Source organism: Lucilia sericata, unplaced genomic scaffold (assembly GCF_015586225.1).
Source record: "Lucilia sericata isolate MDLA Ls3-8-SP2 unplaced genomic scaffold, ASM1558622v1 Contig001735F_arrow, whole genome shotgun sequence".
Classification (NCBI taxonomy): domain Eukaryota; kingdom Metazoa; phylum Arthropoda; class Insecta; order Diptera; family Calliphoridae; genus Lucilia; species Lucilia sericata.
This window is the reverse complement of record NW_023995640.1, coordinates 33,412-49,970: the sequence shown is the minus strand read 5'-3', so window position 1 is coordinate 49,970 and position 16,559 is coordinate 33,412. Positions and strand designations below refer to the sequence as shown.

General features: G+C 31.8%; 1 pseudogene; it reads left to right on the top strand.

Moving 5' to 3' along the window:
* The window catches only part of LOC119612570, a 39,891-nt pseudogene extending 23,915 nt beyond the window's left edge, over window positions 1-15,976 (top strand).
* Window positions 15,977-16,559: the final 583 nt, after the last annotated feature.

Genomic DNA, 16,559 nt, shown 5'->3' with positions numbered 1-16,559 from the left:
TACGGATCGGTCCATTATTGGTCATAGCTCCCATATAAGGCCAACTTCCGAAAATAAAGCACATATTTCAATGTCAAGTAAAGCTATCTTGACAAAATTCGACACAAATATGTTTTGCCTAAACATGAATCACTCTACGAAATTTTTTCCGGATAGGCCCATAATTGGTCATAGCTCCCATATAAGGTCCACTTTCGAAAATCACTTAAACGCATATATTTCATTGAATTCTAAAGCTATAGGGGTAAAATACGACTTGAATAAGTTTTGTGTACATATGAATCACTCTACCACTTTTTTCTCGGATCGGTCCATTATTGGTCATAGCTCCCATATAAGGTCCACTTCTGAGAGTCACTTAAACACACATATTTCATTGTCACATAAAGTTATCTTGAGAAAATTTGTTTTGTCTTTACATAAATTACTATACGAAATTTTTTCTGGATAGGCATATAAAACATTCTACCAAATTTGTTCTGGATCGATCCATATTTGGTAATAGGACCACTTCAAAAAATCCCTTAAACGCACATATTTCATTATCAAATAAAGATATCTTGATAAAATATGATTTGTGCACATATGGATCACTTAAACGCACATTTTATACATAGATATAAAATTTGACATAAATGTGTATTTTCTATATATGTATATGAATCATTATATGGAATTTTTTGCGGACCGGTTCATAAGTTGTCTTAGCTCCCATATAAGGTTAACTTCTGAAAATCACTTAGTAACACTTAATTCGTTATTAAATTATTATATCCGTAAAAAATTCGACATGAGTATGTTCTGTGTATAGATAAATCATTCTATTAAAATGTTTCGAACTGGCGTATTAATATAAATTTTTCTGGACCTAATCAAAATTAGTTCGACAAAAATTTTGGCAAGTTATCTAAAAATTAGATAGTTAGATGGGTTTCAATAAAAAGTAGCTTGCTGGTGGAGGGTATTTAAGATTCGGCATAGGCGAATATAGCACTCTAACTTGTTTTTTATCAAAATTTTCATATGGATGTGCTCAAAAATTGAGCACTGTAACTGTAGAGTTTGTTTGCTGGATTCCATACTACTGGGGTGGTCGAGGATATTGCCAGCCATGGAGGTAGTTATTAGCCTGCTGCAGGGCAGGTGGAAGATAATTCGCAGGTTGACCCACGTAAACTTCGGGCCCATATCCCGAACCCCAGTAATAATGGTGTTGGGTCCCATCCGGGCCACACCCTTTATAACTTTTGATTGAATAATAATTTTGTTGTGGCAGTAAGGACACTTTAGTGTTCCGAAAAGAATAAAATATTAGATATATAAATATACATAAATATTCTATAGAAAAATGTTTGCGCAACTCATTTTACTATAGAACAAGTTAGAGTGCTATATTCGGCTGAGCCGAATCTTCAATACCCTCCACCAGCTGCTTTTATATTAATACTTTTCTAATTGATCAAATATTTGTAGAAAAAAGTTTTCTCATATCTTAAATAGAAAAATCCGTAGATTCAAACAGCTCAAATCTATTACAATTCCAAGATTTATTGAACATTACCAACGCTTGGCGATTTTTATTAATTTGCATGTATGCATGTGTGTGAAAGATTTAAGGATTATCAAAATACATATATATAATTTTGTTCTACACAAATTGATAATGCAACTAGTTAAATACGGTTTTAGGGGCAGGACCTAGTATGGGAGATATGACCAATTATAGACCGATCGTAAAAAATTCTTTAAGCAAAACTTCTGGAAATGAAAGCTATATTTCAGTAAAATTTTGTATCTATATCGTAATTTAGTAATAAGTAATGTGTGTTATGAACCGATCGTGCAAAAATCTTGAAATAGAATTTTTGTATCAATAGCTTTATTTGGTAATGAGTAATGTGCATTTAAGAGATTTTCGAAAGAGGACCTTGTGTATATAAAAACAAAATTTCAAAATTCTGTATCTATATCATTATTTGGTAATTAATATTGTACATTTAAGTAATTTTCTGGAGGGGGCCTAGTATGAGAGCTATGACCAAGTATGGACCGATCGTAAAACAATTTTATAGTGTAATTTATGTATATAAGAGCAATATTTGTGCTAAATGTATGGATATCAATATTTTGTAATGAGTTATGTGCGTTTATGTGATTTTCGGGAGGGAACCTTGCATGGGAGTTATGACCAAGGATGGACCGATAGGAAAAAAATTTCACAGTAATATTTCTGTGCATTTGAGCAATACTTGTACCAAATTTTATATGGATATCTTAATTTAGTAATAGTTATGCGCGTTTAAGTGATTTTCTGGAAGGGACCTTGTATGGGAGCTATGACCAATTATGAACCCCTCGGAAAAAAATGTCACAGTAATATATCTGTATATGTGAGCAATACCTGTACCAAATTTTATGTGGATATCTTAATTTAGTAATGAGTTATGTACGTTTAAGTGATTTTCGGGAGGGGACCTTGAGTGGGAGCTATGACCAGTTATGAACCGATCGGAAAAAAATTCACAGTAATATTTTTGTGCATATGAGCAATACCTGTACCAAATTTTATATAGATATCTTAATTTGTTAATGAGTTATGTGCGTTTAAGTGATTTTCGGGAGGGGACCGTGTATGGGACCGATCAGAAAAAAAATTTCTCAGTAATATTTCTGTATGTGAGAGTAATACATGTACCAAATTTTATATGGATATCTTAATTTTGTAATGAGTTATGCGCGTTTAAGTGATTTTAGGGATAGGACCTTGTATGGGAGCTATGACCAATAATGGACCGATCGGAAAAAAAATTCACAATAATATTTCTGTGCACATGAGTAATACTTGTACCAAATTGTATATGGATGTCTTATGTTAGTAATGAGTTATGCGCGTTTAAGTGATTTTCGGGAGGGGACCTTGTATGGGAGCTATGACCAATTATGGACCGATGGAAAAAAAAATGTCAAAGTAATACTTCTGTATGTGAGGGCAATACTTGTACCAAATTTTATATAGATAACTTGATTTAGAAATGAATTATGTGCGTTTAAGTTATTTTCGGGAGGGGACCTTGTATGGGAGCTATGTCCAATTATGGACCGATCAAGAAAATTTTTCTCTGAATGATTTCTATTGACATAAGATTTTAATTTGTAAAATTTTGTAAAGATTTCGACATTGTGACGGAAGTTATTAATAAAAAACCCATTTTCCGGGAATATGTACTTTTGTATGGGAGGTATATGAAATTGTGGACCGATTCAGGCAATTTTCAGCGGGAATCAAGCTCTTGTATAGAAACGAATGTATGCTGATTTTCATGGAATTATCATTCACAGTTTTCGAGAAAATTACATCAGAATGTGTAAAAAATGCTTATTTTTTTCGAGGTTGTTTCAAATTTTGATTCATAACTTTTCCCGGTGTGAACCGATTTTGCTCATTTTCAATACCAAACTGCCTAGGACAATAATAAATATTTTGGGTGAATTTCGTTAATTTTTGTTGCTTCGTGTTAACGTGAGAATGTTTTATACAGACAGACAGACGGACGGACGGACGGACGGACGGACAGACGGACATAGCTAAATCGACTCAGAATTTCATAAGGTCCAAGAATATATATACTTTGTTGGGTCTCAGATGAATATTTCTTGGTGTTACACACGGAATGACAAAGTTATATATACCCTCTATCACCACTGATGGTGGTGGAGGGTATAAAAATCCGTAGATTCAAACAGCTCAAATCTATTACAATTCCAAGATTTATTGAACATTACCAACGCTTGGCGATTTTTATTAATTTGCATGTATGCATGTGTGTGAAAGATTTAAGGATTATCAAAATACATATATATAATTTTGTTCTACACAAATTGATAATGCAACTAGTTAAATACGGTTTTAGGGGCAGGACCTAGTATGGGAGATATGACCAATTATAGACCGATCGTAAAAAATTCTTTAAGCAAAACTTCTGGAAATGAAAGCTATATTTCAGTAAAATTTTGTATCTATATCGTAATTTAGTAATAAGTAATGTGTGTTATGAACCGATCGTGCAAAAATCTTGAAATAGAATTTTTGTATCAATAGCTTTATTTGGTAATGAGTAATGTGCATTTAAGAGATTTTCGAAAGAGGACCTTGTGTATATAAAAACAAAATTTCAAAATTCTGTATCTATATCATTATTTGGTAATTAATATTGTACATTTAAGTAATTTTCTGGAGGGGGCCTAGTATGAGAGCTATGACCAAGTATGGACCGATCGTAAAACAATTTTATAGTGTAATTTATGTATATAAGAGCAATATTTGTGCTAAATGTATGGATATCAATATTTTGTAATGAGTTATGTGCGTTTATGTGATTTTCGGGAGGGAACCTTGCATGGGAGTTATGACCAAGGATGGACCGATAGGAAAAAAATTCCACAGTAATATTTCTGTGCATTTGAGCAATACTTGTACCAAATTTTATATGGATATCTTAATTTAGTAATAGTTATGCGCGTTTAAGTGATTTTCTGGAAGGGACCTTGTATGGGAGCTATGACCAATTATGAACCCCTCGGAAAAAAATGTCACAGTAATATATCTGTATATGTGAGCAATACCTGTACCAAATTTTATGTGGATATCTTAATTTAGTAATGAGTTATGTACGATTAAGTGATTTTCGGGAGGGGACCTTGAGTGGGAGCTATGACCAGTTATGAACCGATCGGAAAAAAAATTCACAGTAATATTTTTGTGCATATGAGCAATACCTGTACCAAATTTTATATAGATATCTTAATTTGTTAATGAGTTATGTGCGTTTAAGTGATTTTCGGGAGGGGACCGTGTATGGGACCGATCAGAAAAAAAATTTCTCAGTAATATTTCTGTATGTGAGAGTAATACATGTACCAAATTTTATATGGATATCTTAATTTTGTAATGAGTTATGCGCGTTTAAGTGATTTTAGGGATAGGACCTTGTATGGGAGCTATGACCAATAATGGACCGATCGGAAAAAAAATTCACAATAATATTTCTGTGCACATGAGTAATACTTGTACCAAATTGTATATGGATGTCTTATGTTAGTAATGAGTTATGCGCGTTTAAGTGATTTTCGGGAGGGGACCTTGTATGGGAGCTATGACCAATTATGGACCGATGGAAAAAAAATGTCAAAGTAATACTTCTGTATGTGAGGGCAATACTTGTACCAAATTTTATATAGATAACTTGATTTAGAAATGAATTATGTGCGTTTAAGTTATTTTCGGGAGGGGACCTTGTATGGGAGCTATGTCCAATTATGGACCGATCAAGAAAATTTTTCTCTGAATGATTTCTATTGACATAAGATTTTAATTTGTAAAATTTTGTAAAGATTTCGACATTGTGACGGAAGTTATTAATAAAAAACCCATTTTCCGGGAATATGTACTTTTGTATGGGAGGTATATGAAATTGTGGACCGATTCAGGCAATTTTCAGCGGGAATCAAGCTCTTGTATAGAAACGAATGTATGCTGATTTTCATGGAATTATCATTCACAGTTTTCGAGAAAATTACATCAGAATGTGTAAAAAATGCTTATTTTTTTCGAGGTTGTTTCAAATTTTGATTCATAACTTTTCCCGGTGTGAACCGATTTTGCTCATTTTCAATACCAAACTGCCTAGGACAATAATAAATATTTTGGGTGAATTTCGTTAATTTTTGTTGCTTCGTGTTAACGTGAGAATGTTTTATACAGACAGACAGACAGACGGACGGACGGACGGACAGACGGACATAGCTAAATCGACTCAGAATTTCATAAGGTCCAAGAATATATATACTTTGTTGGGTCTCAGATGAATATTTCTTGGTGTTACACACGGAATGACAAAGTTATATATACCCTCTATCACCACTGATGGTGGTGGAGGGTATAAAAATATGTATTCCATATTAGATTTTTTTTATAGAAAAACATGCATATATTTTCATATACATGTTTTTCTATAATAAAGTAATATAGAATACATATTTTTCTATAGAAAATGGAGCTGTATACTCATTTTACTGTAGAAAAAGTTTAAAACTTAGCATTTTGATTTCTTTTTTACAAAAAATAATAACTTTTAATTTATTAATTGTAGAAATGCATGGAAAATAATATTTATAGGCGTTTTTTTGTTAAAAAATTTTGCGGATAGTCTTCTTTAAAAAAAAAAATTTAAAGTATCATTTAAAAGCAAACACTTCAACCCCAAAACTAATTATTTGCCAACCAAATCCATAAATGTTTTCCTTCTAAAAACAAAATTTTCTCATAGAAAAGCTACTGGCGGAAATATGTTGCATATGTCTAGAAGTATTCAACACTGGCAAAGAATAGGATTTCAAAAATATGTGAAGCATTTGGATTCCAATGCATCATTTCCTACATCTACCACTGTTGCTACAAGCGCTTTGAATGATGTGACTGTCATTAATATTTGGTTTTAGTATTGCTATCTATTGATATGGAAATTTAAGCAGGAATTTTTAGAAAAAAAAAATTATGTATATATTTTTTTATCATTTAACTAAAGCTTCAGTTGTTAGGCGCAATTTACATGAAGACTTTTCAGACGTCTGTTTTTTCCAATTCTCTTTTGAGAATCTTCCAAAAAATCATGAACATTTATACGGTGATTTTTTACATGCAACTATGCATGTCTTTTTTTTGATGTTTAATTGTATAATCCTTTTTAATTACTTATTCGTAATAAAAATAAAATTAAATTTTTAACATAAAAACCATTTAATTTGATTTAAAAAAATTTAATAACACGCTATAGTATTTTTTAATGCAAATTTTAATGTTTTCATGTAAAAAAAAGACATAATTATTTTTTTACATGAGCATAATATCAACAGTACGAATGAGTTTAAAGAGGAATGTCAAAAACAATCATGAAAATCCCAAATCATGTTTGTTTTCTTACCCCCCATTCTTCTCTACCCCGCTCACCACCAATCATCGACAAACATGAAAACAGACGTCTGGGCAAACATGAAAAAAATCATCGTGTAAATTGGGTGTTACATAATTTCTTAAAATATGATTTTAACAAGTTAGAGTGCTATATTCGGCTGAGCCGAATCTTATATACCCTCCACCAGCTACTTTTATATTAATACTTTTCTAATTGATCAAATATTTGTAGAAATAAGTTTTCTCATGTCTTAAATAGAAAAATCCCAAGATTTATTTAATTTTGTAATAAGTTATGAGTATTTATGTGATTTTCTGAAGGGAAACATGTATAGGACCGACCGCACCCATGTTATGAACCGATCGTGAAAAAATCTTGAAATATAATTTTTGTATACAAAACTAATATTTGTGCCAAATTTTGTATCAATAGCTTTATTTGGTAATGAGTAATGTGAGTTTAAGAGATTTTCGGAAAAGGACCTTGTATGTGAGCTATGACCAATTATGTTTATAAAGACAAAATTTCAAAATTCTGTATCTATATCATTATTTGGTAATGAATATTGTGCATTTAAGTGATTTTCTGGAGGGGACCTAGTATGAGAGCCATGACCAAATATGGACCGATTGCAAAACAATTTTATAGTGTAATTTATGTATATAAGAGCAATATTTGTGCTAAATGTTTATATATCAATATTTTGTAATGAGTTATGTGCGTTTAAGTGATTTTCGGGAGGGGACCTTGTATGGGAGCTATGACCAATTATGGACCGATCCGAAAAAAACTTAATAATATTTCTGTATATGTGAACAATACTTGTACCAAATTTTATATGGATATCTTAATTTAGTAATGAGTTATGTGCGTTTAAGTGATTTTCGGAAGGGGACCTTGTACGGGAGCTATGACCAATTATGGACCGATCGGAAAAAAATTCCATAGTAATATTTCTATATGTGAGAGCAATACTTGTACCAAACTTTATATGGATATTTTAATTTAGTAATGAGTTATGTGTGTTTAAGTGATTTTCGGGATTGGACCTTGTATGGGAGCTATGACCAATTATGGACCGATCGGAAAAAAAATTCACAGTAATATTTCTGTGCATATGAGCAATACTTGTACCAAACTTTATATGGATATCTTGATTTTGTAATGAGTTATGTGCGTTTAAGTGATTTTCGGGAGGGGACCTTGTATGGGAGCTATGACCAATTATGGACCGATCGGAAAAAAATTTCACAGTAATATTTCTGTGCATATGAGTAATACTTATTCCAAATTTTATATGGATATCTTAATTTAGTAATGAGTTATGCACGTTTAAGTGATTTTCGGGAAGGGTCCTTGTATGGGAGCTATGACCAATTATGGACCGATTGGAAAAAACTTTCACAGTAATATTTCTGTGCATATGAGCAATACTTATTCCAAATTTTATATGGATATCTTGATTTAGTAATGAGTTATGTGCGTTTAAGTGATTTTCGGGAGGGGACCTTATATGGGAGCTATGACCAATTATGGACCGATCGGAAAAAAATTTCATAGTAATATTTCTGTGCATATGAGTAATACTTATTCCAAATTTTATATTGATATCTTAATTTCGTAATGAGTTATGCACGTTTAAGTGATTTTCGGGAAGGATCCTTGTATGGGAGCTATGACCAATTATGGACCGATCGGAAAAAACTTTCACAGTAATATTTCTGTGCATATGAGCAATACTTATTCCAAATTTTATATGGATATCTTAATTTAGTAATGAGTTATGCGCGTTTAAGTGATTTTCGGGAGGGGACCTTGTATGGGAGCTATGTCCAATTATGGACCGATCCAGAAAATTTTTTCTCTCAATGAATTCTATTAACATAAGATTTTAATTTTAAAATTTTGTGAAGATATCGGCATTCTGACGGAAGTTATTAACAAAAAACTCATTTTCCGGGAATATGCACTTTTGTATGGGAGGTATATGAAATTATGGACCGATGCTGGCCATTTTCAGCAGAAATAAATATCTTGTGTAGAAACGAATGTATGATGACTTTCATGAAATTATCTTGGATAGTTTTCGAGAAAATTACATCAGAATGTGTAAAAAATGCTTTTTTTTTCGAGGTTGTTTTAAATTTTGATTCATAACTTTTCCCAATGTGAACCGATTTTGCTCATTTTCAATACCAAACTGTACCGGATAATAATGAATGTTTTGGGTGAATTTGGTTAAATTATATTGCTTCGTTTTAACGTGAGCGTGTTTTACACAGACAGACAGACAGACGGACGGACGGACGGACAGACGGACATAGCTAAATCGACTCAGAATAATAATAATCATAAGGACCCAGAATATATATACTTTGTTGGGTCTCAGATGAATATTTCTTGGTGTTACACACGGAATGACAAAGTTATATATACCCTCTATCACCACTGATGGTGGTGGAGGGTATAAAAATATAATAATGAGATAATGGCCCATAATCATAGTCAAACACTAAAGTCAGTTCCCTTCTTAACTATAGTGAAAATTAATAATAGTTTTAAGTTGAACCAGCTTTAAGTGGGTGATTAGTAAAATGTTTGAAATTTTGCATACAAACTGGTATAAATACTGTATAAGTGACATCCCTGCACAGCTGATGCAATAAAAGAGCAAAAAAATAAACAAAATATAAATTGTTATTTTAACATTTTAAAGAAAATAATAAAAAATGCTTTGCTATTTTATCAAGCCTATATGTATTACGAAAAAAAAACTCATCAGCGTCCAGCTCAAATGGGCAAAACCTTTCCTTACACAACTTAGGCTTTCTTCCTTCACACAAATCGTAATTCATACAACTTTTGTTTTTGGTTTGTTTTGAATTTGTAATTGTTGATTCACACAGGGAAACCTTTTTTGGGAAACTTTTGATTTTGTATGTGAGAAAAAGAACGAAATATCAACCATCTCTTTTTATACCCTCCACCACCATCAGTGGTGATAGAGGGTATATATAACTTTGTCATTCCGTGTGTAACACCAAGAAATATTCATCTGAGACCCAACAAAGTATATATATTCTGGGTCCTTATGATTATTATTATTCTGAGTCGATTTAGCTATGTCCGTCTGTCCGTCCGTCCGTCCGTCCATCCGTCTGTCTGTCTGTGTAAAACACGCTCACGTTAAAACGAAGCAATATAATTTAACCAAATTCACCCATAACATTCATTATTATCCGGTACAGTTTGGTATTGAAAATGAGCAAAATCGGTTCACATTGGGAAAAGTTATGAATCAAAATTTAAAACAACCTCGAAAAAAAAAGCATTTTTTACACATTCTGATGTAATTTTCTCGAAAACTATCCAAGATAATTTCAGGAAAGTCATCATACATTCGTTTCTACACAAGATATTTATTTCTGCTGAAAATTGCCAGCATCGGTCCATAATTTCATATACCTCCCATACAAAAGTGCATATTCCCGGAAAATGAGTTTTTTGTTAATAACTTCCGTCAGAATGCCGATATCTTCACAAAATTTTAAAATTAAAATCTTATGTTAATAGAATTCATTGAGAGAAAAAATTTTCTGGATCGGTCCATAATTGGACATAGCTCCCATACAAGGTCCCCTCCCGAAAATCACTTAAACGCGCATAACTCATTACTAAATTAAGATATCCATATAAAATTTGGAATAAGTATTGCTCATATGCACAGAAATATTACTGTGAAAGTTTTTTCCGATCGGTCCATAATTGGTCATAGCTCCCATACAAGGATCCTTCCCGAAAATCACTTAAACGTGCATAACTCATTACGAAATTAAGATATCAATATAAAATTTGGAATAAGTATTACTCATATGCACAGAAATATTACTATGAAATTTTTTTCCGATCGGTCCATAATTGGTCATAGCTCCCATATAAGGTCCCCTCCCGAAAATCACTTAAACGCACATAACTCATTACTAAATCAAGATATCCATATAAAATTTGGAATAAGTATTGCTCATATGCACAGAAATATTACTGTGAAAGTTTTTTCCAATCGGTCCATAATTGGTCATAGCTCCCATACAAGGACCCTTCCCGAAAATCACTTAAACGTGCATAACTCATTACTAAATTAAGATATCCATATAAAATTTGGAATAAGTATTACTCATATGCACAGAAATATTACTGTGAAATTTTTTTTCGATCGGTCCATAATTGGTCATAGCTCCCATACAAGGTCCCCTCCCGAAAATCACTTAAACGCGCATAACTCATTACAAAATCAAGATATCCATATAAAGTTTGGTACAAGTATTGCTCATATGCACAGAAATATTACTGTGAATTTTTTTTCCGATCGGTCCATAATTGGTCATAGCTCCCATACAAGGTCCAATCCCGAAAATCACTTAAACACACATAACTCATTACTAAATTAAAATATCCATATAAAGTTTGGTACAAGTATTGCTCTCACATATAGAAATATTACTATGGAATTTTTTTCCGATCGGTCCATAATTGGTCATAGCTCCCGTACAAGGTCCCCTTCCGAAAATCACTTAAACGCACATAACTCATTACTAAATTAAGATATCCATATAAAATTTGGTACAAGTATTGTTCACATATACAGAAATATTATTAAGTTTTTTTCGGATCGGTCCATAATTGGTCATAGCTCCCATACAAGGTCCCCTCCCGAAAATTACTTAAACGCACATAACTCATTACAAAATATTGATATATAAACATTTAGCACAAATATTGCTCTTATATACATAAATTACACTATAAAATTGTTTTGCAATCGGTCCATATTTGGTCATGGCTCTCATACTAGGTCCCCTCCAGAAAATCACTTAAATGCACAATATTCATTACCAAATAATGATATAGATACAGAATTTTGAAATTTTGTCTTTATAAACATAATTGGTCATAGCTCACATACAAGGTCCTTTTCCGAAAATCTCTTAAACTCACATTACTCATTACCAAATAAAGCTATTGATACAAAATTTGGCACAAATATTAGTTTTGTATACAAAAATTATATTTCAAGATTTTTTCACGATCGGTTCATAACATGGGTGCGGTCGGTCCTATACATGTTTCCCTTCAGAAAATCACATAAATACTCATAACTTATTACAAAATAAATAAATCTTGGGATTTTTCTATTTAAGACATGAGAAAACTTATTTCTACAAATATTTGATCAATTAGAAAAGTATTAATATAAAAGTAGCTGGTGGAGGGTATATAAGATTCGGCTCAGCCGAATGTAGCACTCTAACTTGTTTCCACACACAAAATCAAAAGTATTCCAAAAAAAGTTTACCTGTGTGAACCACCACTAACTTTTGATAAATGACAAACAGCTGATAGAGTTAAAGTGATGTTAACTTTGTAAAAATCAACTTCAGCTTGTTTTAAGTCTAAAACTGACTTTAGCGGAAAAAAGTAAGCTTTTTTCGATACTTAAAGTAGACTTTTTTGAAAACTATGAATATGGCCCAATATTTTTATATAATCTACCTCGATTTTATCCCATTCTTCTTGCAGTCTATTTTTGTGCTCATTTTTAGATGAAATTGGACTTTGCTAACTAAATCATTCCATAATTTTTCTGTGGCATTCATGTTGAGAGATTGGCCTAGCGTTTCAATTACTTTTGGACCATTCACGGACAACATGCCATTTATATTTAGATTAGTTATCTTGGTAAAATTTAAATGTTTATTCAGTTTCTTCAAATCTTTGTTCATGGTAATGTCGATAAAAATTAGGTTTCCGACTCCATTTGATAATATCACATGTCCTCCTTCGTGTTTTATTATGAAAGTAATGTTTTTTAAATTCAGATCTTCATTTGGTTTCCGTTACACCATTGTTCTTCGTCTTACCAACTTACATCTTTTTGGGTCCTCGGTACGTTCAATTCTTTATATTTAAAATCAATTTCTTAGACCTGGTGCACACTAGGAAACTTTTGTTGAGAAACTTTTTCTTAATTCTCTTTTGAAGTTTCCTTAATGTCCACACATAGAAACTTTTGTTTCAGAAACTACGTATTAATTGCATTGATTTGTTGTTGTACGAATGAGAAGAATAACAAAACAAGTTTCCGAGTACGAGAAACTCCGTACCGCGAGAGAGATGAATGATATTCTTTCTTTTTCTCTCTCATGCAAAATCAAAAGTTTCCCAAAAAAAGTTTCCTAGTGTGGACCGGCAGTTACTAGACGCTCGGCCATTATATTTTGACTTTTAACCCATTAATGCCCACGGCGCACAGTGTCAGATTTTGCAATTTTAGGGGGACTTAATTCTGAATATTGAAATTATTAAACATAAAGCTAGAATCACAAAAAGGGGGAAAACGGGTAAAATTAGTAATTTCTTCTATAATGTTAATTTTTTATTCTAACGTGGAAATATTTGTGTTTTATCTCTCAAAGCTTTTAAATATGTGTATTAGTAAAGTACTTTTGCGACTGCCAATCATTCAGGGTGTAAAAACGTGCCTATTTTGCCCGGAATTCTACATTCATTTGTGACGGTCTATACAGAGAAAGTTTTTTTTGGGAAACTTTTGATTTTATGTGTAAGAGAATGAGAAGAGGATATCACGATTGATATATTTTTCTACACACAAAATCAAAAGTTTCCCAAAAAGAAAAAATCCGTGTGTAGACATTCTCTAAAAACCGATTTGTGTTACCTTTGGCCTCCAATATCTCGCTTAGCGTACACGATATTTTCGGTGACTTTTAATCTCTTATTATGCTAGAGATCCGCAGCAAAATCCTTACTTAATGGAATGCGACCAATTACATAATTTACATAGTTATGGGAGACTGGGGCAGCTTCGGCATTGGGGTACTTTCGGCAATGACGTTATTGATGTGAAGCTCTCATTGTACATCACTATGTTTGATGTATATGTATCGAATATCAAAATAAATAATTGCCGCAAAGTTTGCCACTTCTAGCTAATAAGCTTATTTAGCTGCTTGTGTTTTAATATTTTTATAGGTGTTCTTGTAATATTTCATTCCATTTGGTAAGTATTTCGTATATAAAATTTTTAAACTATAAAATTTTCAAACTTTTCTTACATAAATAAGTCAAATCATAAAGTTTTTTTAAGACTAATAGAAAAAAGAAAAACTAAAGAAAGTGCTTTCGGGGTAGATTCAGCGATTTAATTCCTATAATTATTTTTTGGTTTGTCTTTTAAAAATCCTTTAATTTGGTTCGAAATTACAAGCCAAAGACCCAAGACCCAAGCCAAAGACCCAATTGACAAAAATGCGATGGGAAAATCTGTTTCTGATGTTTTGTGTGGCCTTGACACGCCAACGTCCGCTGCTAGAAAAAAAAAATAGCCTTAATCATCAAACAATTGAATCTCGTATTAAAAAAATAGATCCTTTAGAGGATCTAAATTCCAACCAGACTGCAAGCAATGATAATTATAAGTCTAAGTTTACTTCGAACGAAGTATTTACCAAAAAGGAAGAGCTTGAATTGGTTAAATACATAAAGAAATGTGTGTAATGACTTATAAGGCTTTCCGGAAATAAGCTTATGAATATGCCAATCTTAACGAAAAGTCTTTTCCTGAGAAATGGAACATTATGAAAGAAGCAGGCGAAGATTGGCTTGTTGGTTTTATGGAGCGAAACCCAACAATAACGGTTCGAAAACTAGCTTAGCAAGACAATATATTTCACGTTTAAAGAAAAGAAATGTGTTTATTTTATATTAATTTTCTTCAACTTATAAATAAATACTGAATTACCGTGTCTAACTTTTTATTAAATGGAGTTTTACTTTATAATCCTCTTTGGGAATGTGGGCGACGAATGTGCCCCATCAAATGCCACAGCTACCCCGCTTAGGGGCAGCTTTGGCGAATCTGACTGTTTTGACAAACTCTAAAAATATGTAACTAACACTAATTTATCATATGTTTTTGGTACGAGTTTTTATCATGCATTATCTTAGAACAATAGTTTCCCAAAAAAAAGTTTCCCAGTGTGAACCAGGTCTGAGAATACTCAAGTTTAGTTTTATGTATTTTCTTTGTATATGAAATTCTTATGTGAGAAATTAAGCTTGGACTTTTTAATTGTGTTTTTACAAACTTATCAGGTTTTATTTTTGAATGGCAAATCTATAAATACATTTTAAAATCTGTAGCTCTTAATATAATTACTTTAAACACTGTACAGTTCACATGTATAAATATTTTAAATTTATTTTTAATTTTAGTTGTTGCGTCAACAACACTGGCTGGACATACACCACAGGTGACTACTTCTGTTTTGGATGGTAAGTAGAAGTTAAAATTTCTTTAGAAATCAGATATTATAAATAAAATATCTAAATTAACAGGATTTGCGGATGGCTTGAATGTACAGCCATTTGTAAGAGTTGGAGACAAACTCTATCATTTTGGTCAAAGCAAGGTAAGAATCAATAAATAATTTTATTAAATTTTTAATGAGTTTTTCCTTTAGCCTATCTAAAGGTTTCTTGGTATAAGGCATTTTTGATTTGTCGTTCTTTGGGTGGTTTTTTAGCCTCGTTCGATTCTCAAGATGAATTGACTGCCTTATCCGATTATATGATTGCAAAGTACCCTTTAGATCGTTGGTGGTGGTTGTCTGGCTCTGATATAGATTCAGAAGGTGATTTCTATTGGTATAAAAAATTGGCGAACGTTTAAGTTATGCTGATTGGTCTGCTGGTCAACCAGATAACAACGGAGGTCATGAGAATTGTGTACATTTATTGTAATAAAACCAAAATATCAAATGAATGACTGGAGGTGCAATCAGCTGGCGTATTATGTTTGTGAAGCTGATAAACCAAAAACTATAGTTGTGAGTGTGTTCTAAGTTGGGCGTTATTTAGAAATAATTGAATAATATGAATATTTTAATACATAGGAATTATATTTCATATTTTATAAATTGAAACTTGTGCTTTTATAATACAAAAACATAACAAAATATATACTTTTTGAAATGTTAAACTAAAATAAAATTATCGTCATTATATGTATGTATTATAATTTGAAGAATACATAAAGTTGTTTTAATGCTTTTTAATATAGTTAGAACTAGTTCTGGATATGGAGATTTCAAATTATTGCAGAAAAAAACACATTATGACACATAAAAAAAAATTTCACACTTTTTAATTGTAAGCTATAGAACCATTTTATGAAATGATGCCACTGAAGCTGTGTTAGTAATATATTCCAGAAATCATTGAAGCAGAAGAAACATAACAACACGTACACAAATTTTGATCAACATTTTAACGTGTGGCCATACAGCTGAAGAGCTATTTTGATGTAGGACACCACAACAATTTATCATGTTCCAAACGAAATACTTTTGTATAATTTTGTTTAAGAATTACAGTTCTAAATGCTTATTTGGTGGACCTATAAACATTAAATAGCCTATTATATCATTCTCGTTGATACTGCTTATTAACATTTAAAAATTTTCTTTTTTATCTTCGTTATATGAAAATAGACCATGTTCATACGAAAAT